The sequence below is a fragment of the Salmo salar genome, chromosome 07 (assembly GCF_965601325.2).
Source record: "Salmo salar chromosome 07, fSalSal1, whole genome shotgun sequence".
NCBI classification, from domain to species: domain Eukaryota; kingdom Metazoa; phylum Chordata; class Actinopteri; order Salmoniformes; family Salmonidae; genus Salmo; species Salmo salar.
Genome location: NC_138297.1, coordinates 28,490,340 through 28,500,786, shown reverse-complemented (window position 1 = coordinate 28,500,786; position 10,447 = coordinate 28,490,340). Strand labels below are relative to the sequence as shown.

Genomic DNA, 10,447 nt, shown 5'->3' with positions numbered 1-10,447 from the left:
GAACAATCAATCCAGACTGCGTGCTTGACTATAACCTCAAAATGTGTGCAGTGGATAAGGCGGACATGATAAACAGCTTTGTGGAATGCACTCGGAAAACAACCAAGTGGTATAAGAAGATATTTTCCCATCTGATCAACACTGCCCTCAATGGCCACATAGTTCACTGCCAACTAACAGGTGAGATGATTACTGAACAAGGTCTTTTTTGTAGTTGGACATACAGTTCACATGCAAATTACATAGAAAATCTATTAACATAATAAGGCACTTACTTAGATAGAAACACAGCCTGGATTTGAACCAGCGTGTCTGTAGTGATGCCTCTAGCACTGAGATGCTCTGCATTAGACCGCTGTGCCACTTGAGAGTCATAAGACCAGTATAGCTTCAAAATACAGCACAAGCTAATACTTCTCTGGCGCAATTAGCATTGTTTTACAGAGCTAATAGAATAATGTTGCTAGCAACATAAGCACCATTGAATATAACACCATAAAGGTTATGAAATGAGTAATGTTACCTCGCGTGTCCACGGTTATAAGGAATATACACAAATATATTATGCTACAGTATAAATGACATAACACAACAAACAGAAACTATTATAATGTAATAAGGCACTTACTTTGATAGAAACGCACACATTTACAAAGTTTTTATTGGTAACGAAAACACCAATGACTGCGATGCAGGCAACAGACGGACATGTGGAACATGTGTGTGCAGGACGGGAGCTGCGCAAATGTCTGCAGACTTGAACTGCACAAACAATTGGGAAGTTCTTGGGGAATTTTGTCCGGATCAGAAATGTCCCAAAAAAATTGGGCCCACATAAGTATAAATGACTACTTTTATGTGAATGAACAAGGAGGCGGAACACACCTCAACTGTTCTTAGAAAATAAAAAACTTGTTAGAAAATCATTTGAAATTGACAAGTTGAAAACAGCCTATAAATAAGAACAGGCTGCGTGCTAGGTTTGAGGGCAGCGTGGATTAAATATACTGTTGTGTAACAATCACATTCTGGAATGGAGAGAATGTTCTAACATCACGTGCATAAACAAACTCACATTGGGGAGACCGTTAGAGATGTTTGGAACTCACACATGAAAAGGGTATCTATGTTTGTGTAGCATAAGATGAATCAACCAATCTAACTAATCCAATCTGTTAGTAGTTCGATTTATTTCACACATTACTGTTATGGCTGTTCCAGTTTATATGATTTAGGCAGTAATCAATAATCAGTAATCAATCTTCCCTACCCCAACAGTCATTCTGAATGCAGGTTGCGTGTGATTAAAAGTTAATTTTGTTAGATATCCTAACTCTGGCTGGATTCCAATAGGAATTAAACATCACTTTGCAAGCCAACATGATGTGACTTGTAGGCTTCATGTGGCCTGTATACCAGGAGTTTCAGACCATTGTGTTAGGGTATAACTAGGCCCTCAGGGGCTTTATGATATATGTAATGGGTTGTCATAATGAGTTCAATTTTGAAGATAACATATCCACTTAGACATTCACTTGGTGAAGGCTACAGTACTGAAAACCATTCAATACAACAATCGTGTCTCTTTCGCTAACAAATACAAGTCATGAGAGTTAATTACAATTCACTCTAAATGCAAGGCACTCAGCGTATTCAAAAAGGTATAAAAAAAAATTGTTCTGTGAACGGCATATTTTTGGGAATTAATTGAATTCCATCTGATCATAGGGACAGACATGAATGCCATTTTGGACATGCGGACAAAAAAAAATAAAAACAACTACAATCCACATGTTTGTAGTCGTATACTCTCTGATTTCAACCTCATCAATGCCTGGCGAGCACATAATCCTAATGCAACAGAGTACACTTTCTATTCACAGGCATAAATCCACCTCACTAATCAATGTCATGCTATTATCTACATATATTTTCTTTAATCTAGAAAATAGAAATTCGACATATGAGCTTGTCTGATCACAACACCTACTACTGCCTATAACAGATTTCAGAATCTTCTAATTGTAACTAGGCCTTCAAAAAAAAGGCCTAAGGCCTTATGACATACTGTATATATGAGAATCATCAAAGGGAGAAGGAAGTAAAAGTAAGCAAATAGACAGTTACATCTAGGCCTATCTTCAGAATAAACACGTGTAAGATGCAGAGCATGCAGAGGGTTCCATATCTATGGAAGGCCCAGCCTATGAACACATCCTGTTCAGCTCACAGTACTTTCTGGTAGGGAGAGGAGGGACCCTTCTGGGCGTCCAACTGCGATCTTGGCATACAGAGTCTGCGGCTACATGTGACAGATAATCAAGAAGAAACTGTTTCAGCATCAAGAAAGGTAGTGATTATTCTCAAAGTAGACTACATGGTCTTCCATTTTACCATTATGACCATTTATATCTTACCTTGTTCAATCTTGGGATAACCAAATCATTGACAGTTTCATAGATGGATATTGGGTTTACATGACTGTTTGATCTTGTCTGGAATCAAAATACAGCCCATTACAATACAGTACATACAGCTTCCACACATTCAGATACATAATAATGGCAATTCATACTTACATCTCTACTTCTTGTTTTGATCATAACATCAGCATATATTGTGTTGTCAGTTAGATCTGCTGTGTTTTATAAGAACAAAATATCAACCAATCAGAAACATTTCATACAGGGACCACCTGAAATGTCCCTTTTAGTATAGTTGAGGCCTCTAAGCTGTACATACCTGTGTTAATTCGGCCCCTGCAGTAGCACACTGCCACTGCTACAGTGAGGATCAGCACCACAGCGCCTCCTACTGATACTCCGATGTAGATGGTAAACCACACCAGTCCTGTCACATATTGTACAACACACATGATTAGACTATACAATATGATAAAGACTAAATGGCTCTATATCATATACATCCAATGTAATCACATGCATTACATATTATATTTGACAACATAAGTGTATAAGCACACTGAAAGTGTATGGAAGGGATTATTATGTTATCCAGGTACCTGGGGCGGTTGTGTCATTACTACACTTTACTGTCGTAGAGGCAGTTTTCCAACTGACTAGGTTGGAGGCGTTGCACTTTACACTGATGTCTCTCTCTGCTGGTGAGAGAGAGAAGTAAATCTGCTGGGCGTCCCCGTAGATCTCATTGTCTCTCTCCCAGGTGTAGGTAATGTTGGAGTAGCAGGACACGTTGCACACCAGCCGTACCGTACAGGAGTGGTTGGCCAATCGCTTGATGTCTGTCTGGATCGCCACCTTGGATATAGGCTCTGACCAACCAGGAGAGAGATAGAGACTCATAATGAGTCTTCTAAATGAATCCTACCATAGCCATACCACCAGGAGAAAGACAACAGAGGATAAAACTTGAAAATGTGATTGAAATGTAACAAAGCATGGTGAGTGAGGTCAGTATAAAACCACATATTGAGATTTATATTGTAAAGATCATCAGATGTGGTCATGTATATAAATAAGAACGATATCAAAATAGGATGCAAAATTATGATAACGCCTACCGTGGACCTTCAGAGTGATGGTCTTACTGTCAATCTGACCTTTGTCCCCTTCGCCTGTCAGTAGAAAATCCCCTGAGTCTTGCAGTGTCAGTTCTCTGACTGTTAAACTGAAGTTTTTGGTGTTCATCTTTAGTCTCCCCTCAAACTGGGATCCAGGTGAATATACAACTTCTGAGTTGAATTCTATAATATCCTTTCCCATATACTTCCACTCCAATGATTTGAAATGTCCTCTCTCTAAGCCTGCCAGCAGCTCCACGGAGTCCCCCACTCTCTTGTTGATGATCAGATGAACACCTAAACCTGAAACACACAAATACACACGTTATTCTGACATCAGTCAATGGTTGCACACTATATTACAATGATCTTATTACTGTGTAATTATTCATGCAGTACGATGTGTCAAGTGTTGTAATTACTCATTGTTACACTGTAATACTTGTTACAGTGTGCCTACCTGAATAAATACACAATAATACACTAAAATGCAAAGTCCTACCTAATCAACAATAGAAAATAATGGATTGGATTTATTTAGCGCATTTCTACGTTTCATTTATACTGTAAATTATACTTTACATATTTGCACTTTATATATTTACATATCTGAGTGTTTGGGTCCTATTTTACTTCATTAAAGTGAACTCGTCCCCCACATTCAGCAGAACAGAATGAGATGACAGGAAAAGAGAAGTGGGGGTGGATCTGATAACCCCTCTTCAGCTCACAAGTACAACTCCCACTGTGTTTAATGTTTAATTATTCACCTGACATGTGTCATATACAGCGTTGGCGACATTATAAATACATGTCAGTCTGAAGTAATGAATTATAAACCCTTACACGAAAAAACATCTGTCATGAATTAAGACAAAATAAAGTTACAACTCAATGAGGTGTGGTATTTAGGGCATAACTGCAGTTACCCTAGTCCTGCAGTGTATCTTATTATGTAATAAAAACAATTATTTGATACAGTCCTGTATTGCCTTAAATTTAATAAATGACAGCCATTAGGCACAGGGTCTTCACATCTGTTGCATTCTAGAAGCAATTGTTAGGTTCTTAGACACTAGAGAAGCTTAAACAAGTTGAATTCTTCCCAAAGGGTCAACACAGCTGTAGTCAGACAAAGACATGTTGCCACCATCACAAGTATATATACTCCATCACAAGTATATATACTCCATCACAAGTATATGTACTCCATCACAAGTACATATACTCCACAAGTATATATACTCCATCACAAGTATGTATACACCATCACAAGTATATATACTCCACAAGTATATATACTCCATCACAAATATATGTACTCCATCACAAGTATATATACTCCTCCTTCTCTCCAATCCTTACATCTTATGGTTTGACAGGAAGAGGGTAATAGGATAATAAACCCTTATTTCTCCCTTCAGGGGATCTGATCTGACCTCCTGACCTCAACCCCTTCTTTGCCTTATCCACAGATGTCTAACCGCTTCCCCTATAGCAATCCTGTGACCTCCTCCTGTCCACCCAGCACATTCCAAAGCCATCTGTCCTTCTACAGAGACCCATTACCTTCTGGCATAAAACCCAGTCTCTTTCACTCCTTTATACACAATGTGTCTGATCTATCATGTCTTTAATATCTCAATTCTCAAAGTTTACCCCGTAACCAACACAATGCAACAGATGCTGACCCAACCACACCATTGGTACTCATTCAAAACTGCAGAATCACTTCATCATGATATGTTCTTCAGTTGGTAGAGCATGGTGTTTGCAACGCCAGGGTTGTGGGTTCGATTCCCACGGGGGAACAGTACGGGAAAACATTTTTTTATGAAATGTATGCATTCACTACTGTAAGTCGCTTTGGATAAGAGCGTCTGCTAAATGACTAAAAATGTAAATGTAAAATGTTCCTGAATATAGGTGTTATCACACAGTAATAAAGCAAAATATTCTAAATACCCAACCAATCACTGATGGCAAGGCATTCTACAGTCAACACACACCGTTGCAAAGACCAACAAGGAAGTTAGAGAAAGCTAATGGTTTCACGAACTTCATAATTCAAGAAAGCACATGCAATAGATATACAAAGCATAAACAGGATAAATATTATTTTTTTTTACAAAACTTACCATAGTGGAGGTTGGAGAATAGGAGAAGTAGTATTCCCTGTTTGGAATTAGCAGGAGAAGGGACCACCAGACATCTCTGTAAGGCTTTGACTGTTTCCTCTGGCTGATGTCCTTATCTAGCACTGTCACTGGTAGCTAGCTAGCAGTTGACTAGCCGATACACACCGAGAAGGAATAGTAGAGTAGAGAAAGAGCAGAGACTTCCTTTTGATGAGGGCTGCTGTTCTATAAAATAATTCCTGTATGTTAGTTGAAAAGGAAGTCACATTCTATAGTTGCTCTCTGAAATAACCCTTCACTCAGACTGAGCGTTAGACAATGAGGCGTGGGTGTGTTTGGGGTCTGTCACTGTGTTGATCAGTCTGATGGTGGAAGTTTCAGAGTGTGTGTTTCCTAGCTGCTGCTGGTTGTGTGGTTCATGGTCATGGTCATGGTGTTTCACAGATTCCGGGTAACTTGTTACTTTATGAGCAAACCACTCAAAGTTGCAGAGAAAGATAGAGGGCTCGGGGGAAGAGAGAGAGAGTGAGACAGAGACAGAGAGAGAAAGAGAGAAAGTGATAGAGAAATAGATACAGAGAAAGAGAGAGAGAACAAAAGAGAACAAAAGAGAGAGAGAGTGGGGGGGTTAGAGAGAGTGAGTGAGTGAGAGAGAGCAAAAATATCAAAGCAGTTTGTGTGCATTTTCATCTAGGCTTCATATGCCTGCAGAAGTGTTTGCATGACTTCTTCTGCCTGCTCCTAGGTCAGTGTGACTGAGGGACATGAAACACCTGCCAACTTTTTCTGGAAGGTAATGGGTCCCAGGTTACTGATAGAGGCCCCCTTTCTATGTTTCAGGCAACATCTTGTGGTGATGTCACTTCCTGTGACTTGTGGTCTCCATGGCGACCTGTTTTATAATATCAGGACCAGTGATAATGACCTGGCTGCCGGCTGTCTGTCTGACCACATAGACATAAACACATAGACACAGGAACCCTCTAACTGGAACAGTGACCTTCCAGACCATGCAGGGACACTGAAAATAGCGGTAAGAGTCATACACAACTAATGTCACTAATCGTTATGTCCTGTCTGTAGGATGAGGAGGCAATATGGGAGAACAGGTAGTCATTCATACGTAGGTTACTAGCTCCTCAGAACTCCTGCAGAGTATATGACATCATAAAACTGAGAAGAACTGTTCTCTTCAGGCACAATCTTCCCCAAAAAGTAATTCCGAAAATCTCAATGGTCTTCAGCTGATGGGGTACGACTTTTGAACTTTGCTCATGGGGCAGTTACGTTATTTTCTATAATGGTATTGTACCCCAAAATCAAACTATAGTTTTGTTCCATCATTGATCTCACTGTCTGCTATTTGACCTCATCCCTTCTGTCTTTCTCTTTCAATCCCATAAAAACAGACTTACCTAACACGGTCAATTGTATAGCATTACTTGTCTGGGAGTGTTTTAAGCCATTTATTTTCTGAAGACCTTCACAGGTATATAGACCATTCTTTGCAGGACTGATTCTGTACTCAGGCTCTGTTTTGGAGTAGACTGACTTCTCACTGTTAGAAAAATAATACTCAATCTCCCCCCCTGTATGTCACATCTGAGAGTGACAGTCTCTCCACTGAATATCTGGGGCCAGTTGGGTTGGAGGGTCAGAACAGCCACAGGTCTCTCTGCACAAACAAATATTATCACATTAGGTAACCTAGTGGTTAGAGTGTTGGGCCATAAACCGGGAGATTGCTGGATTGAATCCCTGAGCTGAAAAAGTAGAAATCTGTAATTCTGAGCAATGCAATTGTCACGCCCTGACCTAAGAGAGCTGTTTTTTCTCTGTTTAGTTAGGACAGGGGGTGATAGGGGGTGGGCATTCTATGTGTTTTGTTTCTATGTTTTGGCCGGGTATGGTTTCCAATCAGAGGCAGCTGTCTATCGTTGTCTCTGATTGGAAGACATACTTAGGCAGCCTTTTCCCACTTGGTTTTTGTGGGTAGTTGTTTTCTGTTTCATTTGTGTAACCTGACAGAACTGTTGGCTGTCGTTTTGTTTATTTGTCTAAGTGTTCGATTTCATTCAAATACAACATGAGCACTCAATACGCTGCGCCTCGGTCCCCTCTATACGACGCCCATTACAGCAATTAATCCAATGTTCCCCCTGTGCCAAAGACCTGGATGTTGATTAAGGCAGCACCCACACCTTGCTGATTTGGAGGGGTTGGGTTAAATGTGGAAGACACATTTCAGTTGAATATATTCAGTTGGACAACCCTTTCCCCAACCTTAAAACCTCTCTGGGACAGAGATTATGAGATTATGTTAGGACAGCGCCTAAACAACGCTAGCGTCCCACCCGCGGTACACACTATCAACAGCCAGTGAAATAGCAGGGCTGCAAATTCTAAACAACAAAAATCTCATAATTCAAATTTCCCAAACATACAAGTATTATACACCATTGTAAAGATAGGATTCTCCTTAATCCAACCACAGTGTCCGATTTCAAAAAGGCTTTACGGCGAAAGCATAAAATTAGATTATGTTAGGACAGCGCCGAGACAAGAAAAACCACACAGCCATTTTCCAAGCAAGGAGAGGCGTCACAAAAACCAGAAATACAGCTACAATTAATCACTAACCTTTGATGATCTTCATCAGATGACACTCCCAGGACTCAATGTTACAAAATACATGTATGTTTTGCTTGATAAAGTTCATATTTATATCCATAAACCCCATTTTACATTGGCGCGTGATGTTCAGAAAATGTATTCCCACTAAAACCACTGGTGAATGAGCACATGAATTTACAAAAATACTCATCACAAACGTTGATAAAATTTACAACAGTTATTGAAAGAATTATAGATACACTTCTCCTTAATGCAACCGCTCTGTCAGATTTTAAAATAACTTTACGGAGAAAGCACATTTTTCAATATTCTGAGTACAGAGTTCAGCCATCAAAGCAAGCTATACAGTTACCCGCCAAGTTCTGGAGTCAACTAAACTCAGAATTAGTATTATAAATCTTCCCTTACCTTTGCTGATCTTCGCCGGAATGCATTCCCAGGACTCCCACTTCCAAAAGAAATGTTATTTTTGTTCGAAAAACTCCATATTTATGTCCAAATACCTCCGTTTTGTTCGCGCGTTCAGATCACTAATCCAAAGGCATAACGCGAGAGCGCAAAACCAGAGACAAAAAGTCTATTAGTTGCATTACCGTTCGTAGAAACATGTCAAACAATGTTTACAATCAATCCTTAGGGTCTTTTTAACATAAAACGTCGATAATATTCCAACCGGACCATAGCGTATTCATTGCAGAGGAAAAAGAAGGAGCGGCGCGCCAGAGTGCCGGCGCAGAAAACAACTCACTGCTCCCAGGCAGTCCACTGATTGACTGAGCTCCTATTCTCTGCCCAGTAACAGTAGACGCATGAAACAAGTTTCTAAAGGCTGTTGACAGCCAATGGAAGCATTACGAAGTGCAAAATGACCCCACAGATACTGTAGTTTGAATAGGGATTAGATATATAAACCACAAGTCACTTCCTGGTTGGATTTTTTCTCAGGTTTTTGCTTGCCATATGAGTTCTGTTATACTCACAGACATCATTCAAACAGTTTTAGAAACTTCAGAGTGTTTTCTATCCAAATCAACTAATAATATGCATATCCTACCTTCTGGGCCGGAGAAGCAGGCAGTTTAATTTGGGCACGCCTTTCATCCGGACGTCAAAATACTGCCCCCTATCCTAGAGAAGTTGTAAAATATTGTTGATCAGAATTCATCACAACATGACCATATCATAAGTTGTCATTTCTGAACATACAGTATGCATTCTGAACTGTCTGACTTACCAAGATCTAGTCATCAGAATACATATACAGTGATGTGTACACACACACAATTACTCACCTTTCACAGTGATAGTGACAGGATCACTGATGATTGATGATACGGATCTGGACTGGATCTCTCCCTGACACCAGCAGAGACCCTGGTCAGACTCAGCAGCTCTACTTATGGTGAAGGTGGCTCCTGTTGTAGTGTGTCTGCCAGACAAGGTCACTACTTTCTTAGTGTTGTCTTTGTACCATGTATAGCTCCAGCCACTGTCAGACCCCACTGAACACGTCAGAGTTACTGTCTCTCCAGTGTATGCAGGATTTGGATTCACGGTCAGTGTAGTTTCAGGAAGAGCTAAGAAAACAGAGAGCTAATATCAAAACATCTGGATACATGGTTGGTCATTTTAAATCATTTATCTGTTGCACTTAAATTTTGATTGAGGTTGATTTTACATAGGGGTATGTTGACTCCATTCAGTTAGAATTTACATTGTATACAGTATATCTGTAATTAGAATAACCCTCAAAGGCTCAGAATATAGAAAGTCCAGAAGTGATTGAAGATAAATATTGAGCTCACCAGTGATGTTGATGTGGAGAGATGAGCTGAGATATGAATTTTGGGTCCGTCTTGTCCTTGTCCCCTCACAATGGTACTGACCAGCCTGATCAGAGAGATAGATGGTGGTGGTTTTACTGGTCTGCCTGGAAGGCCCTTCTTTATTTATTAACCAGTGGTAAGTCCAGTCTGTGTAGTCTGAAAGTTCACACTGCAGCTTGACTGTGTCTCCAGAGTACAGTGTCTCCTGGGTAGTGACTATCTTCACTGAGGCTGTAGGCAGAGCTGTGGAAACAGTTCAATGAAGACAAATGCAGTTAGCGCACCAATCAGTTAAAAGTATGATCTTA

General features: G+C 40.0%; 1 pseudogene; it reads right to left on the bottom strand.

Annotated features, from left to right (window-relative positions):
* Positions 1–2,044: 2,044 nt before the first annotated feature.
* On the bottom strand, positions 2,045–6,249 carry LOC145880017 (SLAM family member 8-like; annotated as a pseudogene).
* Positions 6,250–10,447: the final 4,198 nt, after the last annotated feature.